Source organism: Macaca thibetana, chromosome 3, assembly GCF_024542745.1.
Source record: "Macaca thibetana thibetana isolate TM-01 chromosome 3, ASM2454274v1, whole genome shotgun sequence".
In the NCBI taxonomy this organism is placed as follows: Eukaryota; Metazoa; Chordata; class Mammalia; order Primates; family Cercopithecidae; genus Macaca; species Macaca thibetana.
Window position 1 is genome coordinate 138,505,195 of NC_065580.1, and position 14,015 is coordinate 138,519,209.

General features: G+C 50.5%; 1 protein-coding gene across 1 annotated transcript in view; it reads right to left on the reverse strand.

Annotated features, from left to right (window-relative positions):
• TMEM120A (transmembrane protein 120A) overlaps window positions 1-14,015 on the reverse strand; it is a 436,474-nt gene that overhangs the window by 281,341 nt on the left and 141,118 nt on the right. The gene's annotated exons all lie outside the window — the stretch shown is intronic.

The window sequence follows — 14,015 nt, forward strand, 5'->3', positions numbered from 1 at the left end:
GCCCAGGCTGGAGTGCAGCGGCGCGATCTGGGCTCACTGCAAACTCTGCCTCCATCTCAAAAAAAAAAAAAAAAAAAAAAAAAAAGATTTGGAGTCCTGGCTGGGCACAGTGGCTGACAATTATAATCTAAACACTACAGGAGGCCAAGGTGGGAAGATTTCTTGAGTCCAGGAGTTGGAGACCAGCCTGGGCAACAGAGTGAGACCCCGTCTGTATAAAATAAAAAATTCAAAACATTAGCCGAGTGTGGTGAGCCACACTTGTAATCCCTGCTGCTCGGGAGGCTAAGGCAGGGGGATTGCTCGAGCCTGGGAGTTGGAGGCTGCAGTGAGCTGTGATTGCACCACTGCACTCCAGCCTGGGTGACAGAGCAAGACCCAATCTCGTAAGGAAAAAAAAGGAAAAAAGATTTGGAGACAACTGTTTTGAACAGTAAATTAATGGTCAGATGAAGAAGGGAGGAGCTGATATTGCTGGTGGCTGTGGGCAATAGGAAGACTATATTAGGCCGGGAAATGCCTGGGATGGTTTAAACGCAGGAGCCTAGAGAGAGTGAGGCTGGAGGGTTAGGGGTGGAGGTGGGAGGGACATGTGGATAACTGGAAACGGGGAGGTCTGGAGCACTCAGGGAGGTTCCACTGAAGTGGAAGGCAAGAGAATCGATTTCTGAGCAGAGAGCAAGCAGGTCCCTGGGAACCTGTTTCTCTGAGAAGTGTTTTTCTGAAGTCATCTGCTGAGTCATGGAGGAGGATGGGAAGAGGCTGGAGAACAGGCTGAAGGTTTCCAGGAGCCTCCGGAAAGGGTGGGGGAGCACGCTGGGGAAGGACCGGCTGTTAGGATACCAGCTGGGCCTGGAGACCAGGCACTGAGGGCCCTGCATCTGTAGTTTTCTCCAGGACCCTCAGCAGCCTGGGCCAGGAGCTGAGAAAGCCGAGGTCAGACCACCCACAGCAAGCAGTGGCCATGAGATCGGCGGGTAGGGAGTTCAATATATCAAAGAAGTGAGTGCTCATATTAGCCAAGGTGGAGAAAGGAAAGAAGGAGGCAGTCAGGGGCTGGAGGCCTGGAGGACCCTGAAGAATAGGTAGAGGGTGACAATGGAGTAGAGGTGCCAGAGCGTCAAGAGAGTGGAGTGACTGGGCACGGTGGCTCATGTATGTAATTCCAGCACTTTGGGAGCCCAAGGCAGGCGGATCACGAGGTCAAGAGATTGAGACCATCCTGGCCAACATGGTGAAATCTGGTCTGTACTAAAAATACAAAAATTAGCTGGGAATGGTGGCACACACCTGTAGTCCCAGCTGCTAGGAAGGCTGAGGCCAGGGAATTGCTTGAACCCAGGAGGCAGAGGTTGCATTGAGCCGAGATCACGCCACTGCACTCCAGCCTGGCAACAGAGTGAGACTCCGTCTCAAAAAAAAAAAAAAAAAAAAAAAAAAAAAAACAGGGAGAGTGGAGAGTGGAATGTCCTGGTTCTGGGACGTCCCTCAAGATCCACATAAACCCCTGGGTCATGGGTCATGGGTCATGGGGGGCTGATATGGATGCGGGCTGAAGCCCAGGTTTGAGAAGGTTCACCCTGACACGCTCAGATGGAAGATGCCGTGTGCTGTGGATGCAGGAATTCCCCAGGATGAGGCAGGGTCCGGGGAAGGAGGAAAACTACAATCAGAGACCAAAGGTTTCAGGAATCCCACCTAGGACCAGGTGGTTTGGGCAAAGGGACAGCTTATGGAGCTGCGGAACCTGAGCTTTGAGGAAAGGGGTTTGCCCAAGGCGTCTGGAAGGGGCAGCATGACGGGTGGGGCAGCCGGGGCCTTGGGCTTCCACACCTTTCCATTCTGCCTGGGACAGAGGCCGGACATGCTCTCATTTCATTCGGTAAACCTGATATCTGGGCAATGCGTCCAGCTCTGTAAGATGGGGATAGTGTGGGACTCTTGGGCTTCATAATGAGGGAAGAGGAAGCCAAGGGCTTGAATAGATTGGAGCATGACAATGGGATTTTTTTTATTTTTATTTTTTTAGACACAGTCTCACTCTGTCCTCCAGGCTGAAGTACAGTGGTGCGATCTCGGCTCACTGCAACCTCCCCCTCCCGGGTTCAAGCGATTCTCCTGCCTCAGCCTCCTGAGTAGCTGGGACTACAGGTGCCCGCCACCACACCCGGCTAATATTTGTATTTTTAGTAGAGACGGGGTTTTGCCATGTTGGCCAGGCTGATCTCGAACTCCTGGCCTCAAGTGATCCGCCCTCCTCGACCTCCCAAAGTGCTGGGATTAAAGGTGTGAGCCACGGTGGCTGGTCTGTAATTTTTTTTATCCACTGGCTCATGGAGGCAGTGGAGGAGAGGGACCAGGAAGAGCAGGGGCCACTGTGATTCCTAAGGGGCTGGAAATCCTGAGGCCATTCCTGGGATAGGAGAAAGATCAGGGAGGAAACCTTGAGGTAGACAAAACATATAATAATAACAGAGATGAGAAAAGGGTAATGACAGAGAAACAGACACACCATGGTGGAAACACAGCCCCAGAGAGAGATGAGGATCCGACAGAGGGACAGACAGGAAGACAGACTGCCAGAGATGGAGACAGGGAAAGAAGACGCTGAATGCCTATCCAGGTGCCCGAGACTCATCCCGGAAGCTGCTGGGATGGACCCAATCCGTGCAAGAGGGACGGCTGCTCGGGGAAGGTGGAGGCCACCAGGCCAGGCAGCTGGGGCGTCTCTTCCATCTGGACAAACTGCTGCAGAAAGCCCAGCGGGGTGACCCTGTTTCCCCACACACAGACTGAGGCAGGCCCCTGAAGGGCTTCCTCCGGGGGAGGATGAGGTCGTAGGATAGGGCTGCGTCGGAAGCATGGACTCCAATTCTAGCTGTGATGTTTGGCAGCCACTGAGATCCTTGCAGTCTTTTTGGTTTTGTTTTTTTGGAGACAGAGTCTTGCTCTGTTGCCTAGGCTGGAAGGCATCATAGCTCTCTGCAGCCTCAACCTCCTGGGCTCAAGGGATCCTCCTGCCCTGGCCTCCCTAGTAGCTAGGCCCACTTATTTTATTTATTTGTTTGTTTGTTTGTTTATTTTTACTTTCTGGGACAGGAGATGGATGAGGAGCAGGGGTCTCCCTGTGTTGCCCGGCTGGTCTCAAACTCCTGGGCTCAAGAAATCCTACCACCTTGGCCTCCCAGAGTGCTGCAATTACAGGCATGAGTCATTGCGCCCAGCCCACGTCTTGCAGTCTTCATTCTCATCTGTAAAATCGGAACAACCGGCCGGGTGTAGTGGCTCACACCTATAATCCCAGCACTCTGGGAGGCCGAGGTGGGTGGATCACAAGGTCAAGAGATTGAGACCATCCTGGCCGATACGGTGAAAACCCATCTCCACTAAAAATACAAAAATTAGCTAGGCCTGGTGGCGCACACCTGTAGTCCCAGCTAGTCGGGAGGCTGAGGCAGGCGTCTCGCTTAAACCCAGGAGGCAGAGGTTGCAGTGAGCTGAGATGGTGCCACTGCACTCCAGCCTGGCGACAGAGCAAGACACCATCTCAAAAAAAAAAAAAAAGAAACAACTTCCCCAGTCCTCAGTGATTCAGAGCAAGTCTTCACCTGCCCCATAGAGATGGGGACCTGGGTGAGACTAGGGTATAAGGGTATCCTTCAGGTCCAACAAGAACTTAGAGTTAATATATGCCTCCTGCACCCAGCATCCTTTGGGGATGGTTTCAATAGTTTCAAAATCTAGCCAAGCTGAGGGTGGTGAGTGGTGAGAATAGGTTGTGATCCCAACTCCCAGGGCTGCATAATTTTCAAAGATCCCACCAATTAATGGCTCCTGTCTATCACCCCCTTGTCCCCACGCCACTGCACTCCAGCTTGGGCAACAGAGTGAGACTCAGTCTCAAAAAAAAAAAAAGGTTGAGTGCCTATTAGGTGCATAAAATAATGACACATTGGGCCGGATGCGGTGGCTCACGCCTGTAATCCCAGCACTTTGGGAGGTCGAGGTGGGCAGATCACTTGAGGCGAGGAGTATGAGACCAGCCTGGCCAAAATGGTGAAATCCTGTCTCTACTGAAAATACAAAAATTAGCTGGGTGCAGTGGCGCGCGCCTGTAGTCCCAGCTACTCAGGAGGCTGAGACAGGAGAATCTCTTGAACCTGGGAGGCAGAGGTTACAGTGAGCCGAGATCATGCCACTGCGATAAAGCGAGACTCCATCTCAAAAAAAAAAAAAAAAAAAAAAAAAAAAAAAAAAGAGACAGAGACACACCAACAGAAGAAGCCTAGGATACAGGATGCTGGGAGAAGGTATGGAAGGAGCCCATATCCCCTTCCCCAGCTACCCAAATCCAGGTCCTTCAATCCCAGCTAAATGCTTGCTCTTCCAGAAGGCTTCCTAGAACTTCTTTATTTATTTATTTATTTATTTATTTATTTATTTATTTATTTATTTTGAGACGGAGTCTCGCTCTGTCGCCCAGGCTGGAGTGCAGTGGCCGGATCTCAGCTCACTGCAAGCTCTGCCTCCCGGGTTTACGCCATTCTCCTGCCTTAGCCTCCCGAGTAGCTGGGACTACAGGCACCCGCCACCTCGCCCGGCTAATTTTTTTGTATTTTTTAGTAGAGACGGGGTTTCACCGTGTCAGCCAGGATGGTCTCGATCTCCTGACCTCGTGATCTGCCCATCTCGGCCTCCCAAAGTGCTGGGATTACAGGCTTGAGCCACCGCGCCTGGCCCCAGAACTTCTACTAGGCAGGACCTTTTCTTCTGCCTCCGATGTCCATAACATTTCTCCTGCAATGTCCCCCACATGAGGTCTCATACAAGGCCTAGGAATGTATATGAATTATATCCCACTAGGCTGTCTCCTCCTGCATGCAGAGTCCACATCCTGTTCATTTTGGCATCCCACAGCAGCAGGGGATCCGAATTTGGTGGATATGTATTTGTTGTGTGTCTTTGAACCTCAATGTAATTCAATGAATGCATACCGTTTTTGAGCCTCAGTTTCCCCACTTGTAAAATGAGAACAATAATTTTCACTTCCCAGTTGTGGCTGGCCAGGTGGATCAAATGAGATATTGCATGCAAAGTCTCCTGGCTCACTGGAGGCTGTTAAGCACTGCGCAGACGTGGGCTGTTACTAATAATACAGCAATCTCGAGATCGGAGCTGGACTCAGAGAGGCAGGGAGCAAGCATCCCTCTGTCTGCAGCTTCCCCTCCTGCCTGAGAGTGATGGAGGGACTCTCTGAGCATGAAACAAACCAATGTGGGCAGCCAGACTGCAGGGGGAAGAGAAGAGGGTGAGAGCCCAGATACTCAGATTCCAAGGCTGCCTCTAGCTCAGGGTGGGTGACCTTGAGCAGATTGGTCCCTTCTCTGAGCATCCTGTTTCTGCATCTGCCAAGAAAACATAATAATCTCTGGCTGGCTGGCAGCAAGAAGATGAGACCAGGCACCCCAAGACAACGTCCAAATATTGTGCAGTTGTGGGGCTGCCGTGAGGTCTGCAGCAATCCCTTTGCAGACATCACCCTTTTTCTTCCAAGCCCTCAATGGATGCAGCAGCAGACCCTCTCCCGGGCAGACCAGACATAATTTCTGACCCAGAGTGGTGCTCAAATATTTGTTGAATGAATGAGAAAATAATTAGCCAGGCATGGTAATGCATGCCCGTAGTCCCAGCTGCTCAGGAGGCTGATGCAGGAGGACTGCCTGAGCCCAGGAGTTGGAGGCTGCAGTGAGCTATAATTGCGCCACTTCACTCTAGCCTGGATGACAGAGCAAGACCCTGTCTCTAAAAAAAAAGAAAAAAAAAAAGAGAGGATAAATGAACAAATAAACATATGGGGTCTAAGGGAGGGAACTGTATTCTAATTCTCCTGAGCATAACAGCCCACTTTGGACAGGTCAACAATTCATCTTCTTCTCACTGTCTCTACCACTCCCATCAAGGTTCAAACCAGTTCTCTCCCTGTACTATCACAGCAGTCTCCAAACTGGATTCCCTGCTCCCTAATGCCTCTGGATTCCCTGTTTCCCTACTATCTCTTCTCCACAGGATACCCAGAGTGATCTTTTAAAAATTTAAATCTGGCCAGGTGCAGTGGCTCACGCCTGCAATCCCAGCACTTTGGGAGACTGAGGCGGGCAGATCACGAGGTCAGGAGATTGAGACCATCCTGGCTAACATGGTGAAACCCCGTCTCCACTAAAAATACAAAAAATTAGCCGAGTGTGGTGGCATGCGCCTGTGGTCCCAGTTACTCGGGAGGCTGAGGCAGGAGAATTGCTTGAACCCAAGAGGCAGAGGTTGCAGTGAGCCAAGACCGCACTATTGCACTCCAGCCTGGGAGACAGAGCAAGACTTCATCTAAAAGAAAACCCCAAAAGAATTCAAATCTGGCCGGGCGGGATCACTTGAGGCCAGGAGTTCGAGACCAGCCTGTCCAACATGGTGAAACTCCACCTCTACTAGTAATACAAAAAATTAGCTGGGTGTGGTGGCCCATGCTTGTAGTCCCAGCTACTTGGGAGGCAAGAGAATCGTTTGAACCCAGAAGGCAGAGATTGCAGTGAGCCAAGATTGCACCACTACATTCCAGCCTGAACAACAGAGTGTGCTCCATGTCCAAAAAAATAAAAAAATAAAAAAGTCCCAGGGCGCACTCTGGAGACCCTGCACTCTCATGCCTTTGCTGGGGTGCCTCTAGGCAGCTGGTCCTGTTAAACCCTCACTCTAGTGCACATGTCTGTGAGTGTACAGGAGCGCCTCCCTTTCCAATCCTGGTTTTATTAAAAATTGGTTTTATAATTTTTTTTTTTTTAAAGACAGGGTCTCACTCTGTCACCCAGGCTGAAGTACAGCATTGTCATCATAACTCACTGTAGCGTTGACCTCCAAGGCTTAAGTGATCCTCCCACCTCAGCCTCCAGAGTGGCTGGGACTACAGGCACGTGCCACCAACTTGAGTAACTTTTTAAATTTTTTTGTAGAGATTGGCGGGGGAGGGGTCTCACTATATTGCCCAGGTTGGTCTCTAACTCCTGGCTCAAGTGATCCTCCCGCCTCGGCCTCCCAAAGTGCTGGGGTTACAGGTGTGACCCACAGCTTTACAATTTTAACAGGCCTCTTTGGGTTACAAGGGTAAAGACCCCTGAAAACAAGAGTAAATACCCCAGCCTAGCCTTGGTGGGAGGGGGCAGGGTTCGGGGGGAGATAAACGCTCTTTGTAAGTTGCGAGTGGCCACATAGACTAATAAGGTCGCCTTCATGCCAGGCTTGTGGAGGCCGTTCCTGTCCCTTCCTTCCTGTGCCCGCGTAGGCCGCAGGGCTCCGTGCCCAGGGCCCAGCCAGCCCCGCCCATCCAGTGGCTGGGCCCGGGATGTCCCCAGAAGCCCCGAGAGGGGCGGCGCGATGGGCGGGTTCTAGGGAAGGAGGAGGGGGTGTGGCCTACGCCCTCGGCCCCGCCTCATCAGCACTCTGCAGCTGGCTGTAATAGGCTGTGCCAGTCGCAGGCTCTCCAATCAGGAGGCTACCGTGGGGCCAGGGGTGGGGCTCCGGTTCCCACGCGGGGCGAACTCCAGCTTCCCGTTGTCTCCCCAGCCCCGCCCCGAGCGGCTCCCCGTGGAGGCCGTGACTCAGCAGGAAGGCGCGACCCGACTGGGCCGGCCGGAAAGGCCGAGTCACTCCGCGCCCTTCCCTGTCCCCCGTGTCTATGCCATCGGGGCGGGGAGATCTGTGGGCTGGGGTGGGAGACCCAAGACCTGGTCCCTGGCCTTTGCGTGTGACCCAGGAAAACCTCCCAGGCTTCCCTGGCCTTTAGTTTCTCTTCTGTACAGAGGAGGTAACAATAAACACTTGGAGATTTGGAGATAAGGCAGTAAGAGTTATAGGGAGAGCATGGAGCTTTGGAATTCCACTGTTCAGAGTGCACATCTCAGCTGTGTGATCCCGCGCATCATCTCACTGCAGCCTAGAACTCCTAGGCTCAAGTGATCCTTCTGTCTCAGCCGCCCCAGTATTTTGGATTATAGGCACGTGCCACCACGTCCTGGCTACTTTTTAAAAAATTTGGTAGTGATGGATTCTCATTATGTTGCCAAACTGGTCTCAAATTCCTGGCCTCAAGCCGTCCTCCTTCCTTGGCCTCCCAAAGAGTTGGGATTACTTGGACCAGGTGGCTGACGCCTGTAATTCCAGCCCTTTGGGAGGCTGAGGCGGGCCGATCATGTGAGGTCAGGAATTCAAGACCAGCCTTGCCAACATGGAGAAACCCTGTCTCTACTGAAAATACAAAAATTAGCCGGGCATGTTAGCGCATGCCTGTAGTTCCAGCTACTTGAGGCTGAGGCAGGAGAATGGCTTGAACCCGGGAGGCAGGGTTGCAGTGAGCTGAGATCGCTGCCACTGCACTCCAGCATGGGCAACAGAGAGACTCTGTCTCCAAAAACAAGAGTTGGGATTACAGGTGTGAGCCACTCTGCCAGGCAGGAGAGACCTAGGAAATCAAAAAGGGCAATTTTTGAAGGCTGAGTCTCATAGCCACTAGACTGGGATAGCTAGACAGTTCTGCATTTTTAAAAAATGAGCAAAAGTCTAATGGAAAATGGGCAAAGGACTGAATAGATGCTTATCAGAAGAAGATAAATGGCCAATAAGCAGATGAAAAGATTCTCAACATAATTAGTCATTAAGATGCAACTGAAGGCTGGGCGCAGTGGCTCACACCTGGTAGCCTTTGGGAGGCCGAAGTGGGCAGATCACCTGAGGTGAAGAGTTCGAAACCAGCCTGGCCAACATGGCAAAACACCGTCTCTACTAAAAATATAAAAATTAGCCAAGCGTTGTGGCGTGCGTCTGTAGTCCCAGCTACTCAGGAGGCTGAGGCAGGAGAATTGCTGGAATCAGGATGGTAGAGGTTGCAGTGAACTGAGATCACACCATTACACTACAGCCTGGGTGACGGAACAGGACTCTGTCTCAAAAGAAAAAAAAGATGTGAGTGCTAACTAAAACCAGGAGATACCACTTCATACCCACTAGACAGGAGATACCACTTCATACCCACTAGAATAGCTAGAATTTTTTTTTCTGAGACGGAGTGTCACACTGGCACACTGTCACCCAGGCTGGAGTGCAATGGCCCGATCTCGGCTCACTGCAACCTCCGCCTCCCATGTTCAAGTGATTCTCCTGCCTCAACCTTCCAAGTAGCTGGGATTACAGGTGCGTACCACCATGCCTGGCTAATTTTTCTATCTTTGGTAGAGACAGAGTTTCACCATGTTGGCCAGGCTGGTCTTGAACTCCTGAGCTCGTGATCTACCTGCCTTGGCCTCTCAAAGTGCTCCGATTATAGGCGTGAGCCACCACACCCAGCCAAGAATTTTTTTTAAAAAAATGAAAATAACAAGTGTTGGTGAGGATGTGGAAAAACTGGAACCCTGGTGCACTGCTGGTGGGAATGTGAAATGATGAAACCACTGTGGAAAACTGATAGTTTCTCAAAATGTTAAACAGCATTACTCCTGGGTATACACCCAAGAGAACTGAAAACAGGTTATCAAATAGATGCTAGAATACAAATGTTCATAGCAGCATTATTCATAAGAGTCAAAAGGTACGAATGGCTCAATGTCCATCAGCAGATGAATGGGTAAACAAAAAGTGGTAAATCCATATGATGGAATATTCTTCCACCATAAAAAGGAGTGAAGTAGGCCAGGTGCGGTGGCTCATGCCTATAATCCCAGCACTTTGGGAGGCTGAAGCGAGAGGATCTCTTGAGGTCAGAAGTTCGAGACCAGCCTGACCAACATGGTGAAACCTAGTCTCTATGAAAAATACAAAACTTAGTTGGGCATGGTGGCAAGTGCCTGTAATCCCAGCTACTCGGGAGGCTGAGGCAGAAGAATTGCTTGAACCTGGGAGGCGGAGGTTGCAGTGAGCCGAGATCACACCACTGTACTCCAATTTGGGTGACAGAGTGAAACTCCCTCTCAAAAAAAAAAAAAAAAAAAAAAAAAAGAAAATGTTCTAAAATTAGACAGTGGTGATGGCTGCACACCCCTGTGAATACGCATTTGGTTTTCTGTATCCATGGGTTCCACATTCATGAATTCAACCAACTGTGGATGGAAAATATTTTTAAAACAATAAAAATAACAATATAATAAAAAATATACAAATATCGGGAGGTCGAGGCAGACAGATCACTTGAGGTCAGGAGTTGGAGACCAGCCTGGCCAATGGGGTGAAACCTCGTCTCTGCCAAAAATATAAGAAATTAGCTGGATATGGTGGCGTGGGCCTGTAATCCCAGCTACTCGGGAGGCTGAGGCAGGAAAATCCCTTGAACCCAGGAGTCGGAGGTTGTAGTGAGGTGAGATCGTGCTACTGCACTCCAGCCTGGGTGACAGAGCAAGATTCCCTCTCAAAAAAACAAACAAAAGCTAAACAGTATAATAACTATTTACCTGGCATTTATATCATATGAGGTATTATAAGCAATCTAGAGATGTTAAAGTATGCAGGAGGATGGTGTGTAGGTTATATGCAAATACTACACCATTTTATTTATTTATTTATTTTTTGAGACGGAGTCTCGCTTTGTCGCCCAGGCTGGAGTGCAGTGGCTGGATCTCAGCTCACTGCAAGCTCCGCCTCCCGGGTTTACGCCATTCTCCTGCCTCAGCCTCCCAAGTACCTGGGACTACAGGCGCCCGCCACCTCGCCCAGCTAGTTTTTTGTATTTTTTAGTAGAGACGGGGTTTCACGGTGTTAGCCAGGATGGTCTCGATCTCCTGACCTCGTGATCCGCCTGGAGGTGAACCTCCCACTCCAACCTCCCAAGCCTCGGCCTCCCCGGCTAAATTGTTTGTAGAGACAGGAGGGTTCTTCTGGGAATACAGTGAGCCACCGCATCTGGCTCTCTGCTCCTCTTGAAGGTCATCTCTGTGTCGGGCAAACAGGAACCTGGTATAGGCCTCTTCTTGCTCTGGAGCTCCAGAGGTCAGCATGGTACTTGGCCTAGTACACAGGGCTTCATAAATATTTGTGCATGTGCTGTATTCACTTGGCAATATTTTTTTTTTCTTTTTCTGAGATGGAGTCTTGCTCTGTCGCCCAGAGCTGGAGTTCAGTGGTGCCATCTTGACTCACTGTAACCTCCGCCTCCCGGGTTCAAGCAATTCTCCTACCTGAGCCTCTGGAGTAGCCCGTGCCACCACACTCGGCTAATTTTTGTATTTTTAGTAGAGACGGGGTTTCACCAGGTTAACCAGGCTGGTCTTGAACTCCTGAGCTCGTGATCTGCCTGCCTTGGCCTCCCAAAGTGCTGGGATTACAAGTGTGAGCCACTGCTCCCAGCCTTACTTGGCAAATATTATTTGAGCCTCCACTGTGTGTGCTACATGTGCACAAAGTTAGGCACAACAGACACAGCCCTAGCCCTCAGCATTCCACTGGGCTAGTGCAGCATACAGTCCAGGGAGTAGTTTTGTTTTGTTTTGTTTTTGTTTTTTGTTTTTTGTTTTTTTTGAGACGGAGTCTCGCTTTGTTGCCCAGGCTGGAGTGCAGTGGCACAATCTCAGCTCATTGTAACCTCTGCCTCCCGGGTTAAGCAATTCTCTTGCCTCAGCCTCCCAAGTAGCTGGGATTACAGGTGCCTGCTACCACGCCGGGCTAATTTTTGTATTTTTCATAGAGACAGAGTTTCACCATGTTGGCCAGGCTGGTCTCCAAGTCCCAACCTTAGACGATCCGCCCGCCTCGGCCTCCCAAAATGCTGGGATTACAGGTGTGAGCCACTGCACCCGGCCTAGGCAGCAGTTTCGTGCAAGGGTGAGTGTGGTTACTAGGGAGGTACAGAGTGGGATGAGGGCTCCCAGTTCATACCAACAGGGGGTGTCCGTGAAGATCATCGGGAGAAAATGAAAGCTGACACCAAGTTAAATAACAGTTGGCTTGGCCGGGTGTGCTGGTGCCCATCTGTGGTCCCAGCTACTCAGGAGGCTGAGGCAGGAGGATTGCTCGAGCCCTAGAGTTCAAGTCCAGCCTGGGCAACATAGCAAGACCCTGCCTCTATTTTTTTTAAAAAAACGGCTGGGTTCAGTGGCTTGGCTGATGCCTGTAATCCCAGCACTTTGGGAGGCCGAGGCAGGCGGATCACTTGAGGCCAGGAGTTCGAGACCAGCCTGGCCAACATGGCAAAACCCTATCTCTACTAAAAATACAAAAAATTAGCCAGGTATGGTGGTGCGTGCCCGTAGTCCCAGCTACTTGGGAGGCTGAGGCAGGAGAATCACTCAAACCTGGGAGGTGGAGGTTGCAGTGAGCTGAGATTGCGTCACTGCACTCCAGCCTCGTGACAAAGCAAGACTCTTGTCTTGCAAAAAACAAAACAAGAAACATTTCTCCAGGTCTCATCCTCCAATGACACAGCTCAGAGAACTCCCTGACAAATGGAGACAAAGCCATGACTGCCAGAAGCCGATGGAGTTTGGAGCCAAAGCATCCACCTCACTCCCTGGCTGAGAGCCATGACCCCAATTTGGAGCCTGTTGGAGGCAGAATACTGGCCCCTAAATATTCCCATACCCTAATCCTTGGAGTTTGTGCATATGTTCTTTTATGCAGCTAAAGGGATTTTGCAGATGTGATTAAATTAAGGATCTCAGGATGGAGGATGATCCGGGATTACCCAGGTGGGCCTAATATAATCACAAGAGGCCTTAAAAGATGGAGGAGGCAGACATAGAGTCAACAAAGGGAGATGAGAGATCAAGCAAAGTGGCTCAGGCCTGCCATCCCAGCACTCTGGGAGGCAGACGTGGGAGGATTGTTTGAGGCCAGGAATTTGAGACTGGCCTAGGCAACATAGTGAGACCCCCTCTCTGCAAAAAAAACTTAAAAAAAAATCAGGGTGTCATGGCACACACCTATAGTCCCAGCTACTCGGGAGGCTGAAGTGGGAGGCTTACTTGAGCCTGGGAAGTCGAGGCTGCAGTGAATCATGATTGCACCACTGCACTTCAGCCTGACTGACAGAGCAAAACTGTCTCAAAGCAAAAGAAGGGATTGGGCATGACGGCTAATATCTGTAATCCCAGCACTTTGGTGGGTCCAGGCCAGTCGATCGCTTGAAACTAGGGATTCAAGACCAGCCAGGAAACATAGTAAGACTGTGTCTCTACAAAAAAGGCAAAAATTGGCCGGGTGAGGTGGCTCATGCCTGTAATCCTAGCACTTTGGGAGGCCGAGGCAGGTGGATCATCTAAGGTCAGGAGTTTGAGACCAGCCTGGCCAACATGGTGAAATCCCGTCTGTAATACAATACAAAAAATTAGCCGGGCATGGTCGTGGGCGCCTGTAATCCCAGCTACTTGCGAGGTTGAGGCAGGAGAATCGCTCTGAACCTGGGAGGCAGAGGTTGCAGTGAGCTGAGATCATGCCATTGCACTCCAGCCTGGGCAACAAGAGTGAAACTGCATCTCAAAAAAAAAAAAAAAAAAGCAAAAATTAGCCGGGTGTGGTGGCATGCACCTGCAGTCCCAGCTGCTTGGGAGGCTGAGGTAGAAGGATCGCTTGAACCTGGGCAGAGGTTGCAGTGAACCAACATGGTATCATGTAACTGTAGTCCAGCCTAGACAACAAAGTGAGACCCTGTCTTTAAAAAAAAAAAAAAAAAAAAAAAAAAAAAGGCCGGGTACAGTGGCTCACACCTGTAATCCTAGCACTTAGGGAGGCCAAGGTGGGCAGATCACCTGAGGTCGGGAGTTCGAAACCAGCTTGACCATCATGGAGAAACCTCTTCTCTACTAAAAATACAAAATTAGCCGGCATGGTGGCGCATGCCTGTAATCCCAGCTACTCAGGAGACTGAGGCAGAAGAATCGCTTGAACCCGGGAGGCGGAGGTTGCGGTGAGTTGAGACTGTGCCATTGCATTCCAGCCTGGGCAACAAGAGCAAAACTCTGTCTCAAGAAACAAAAAACAAAACAAAACCG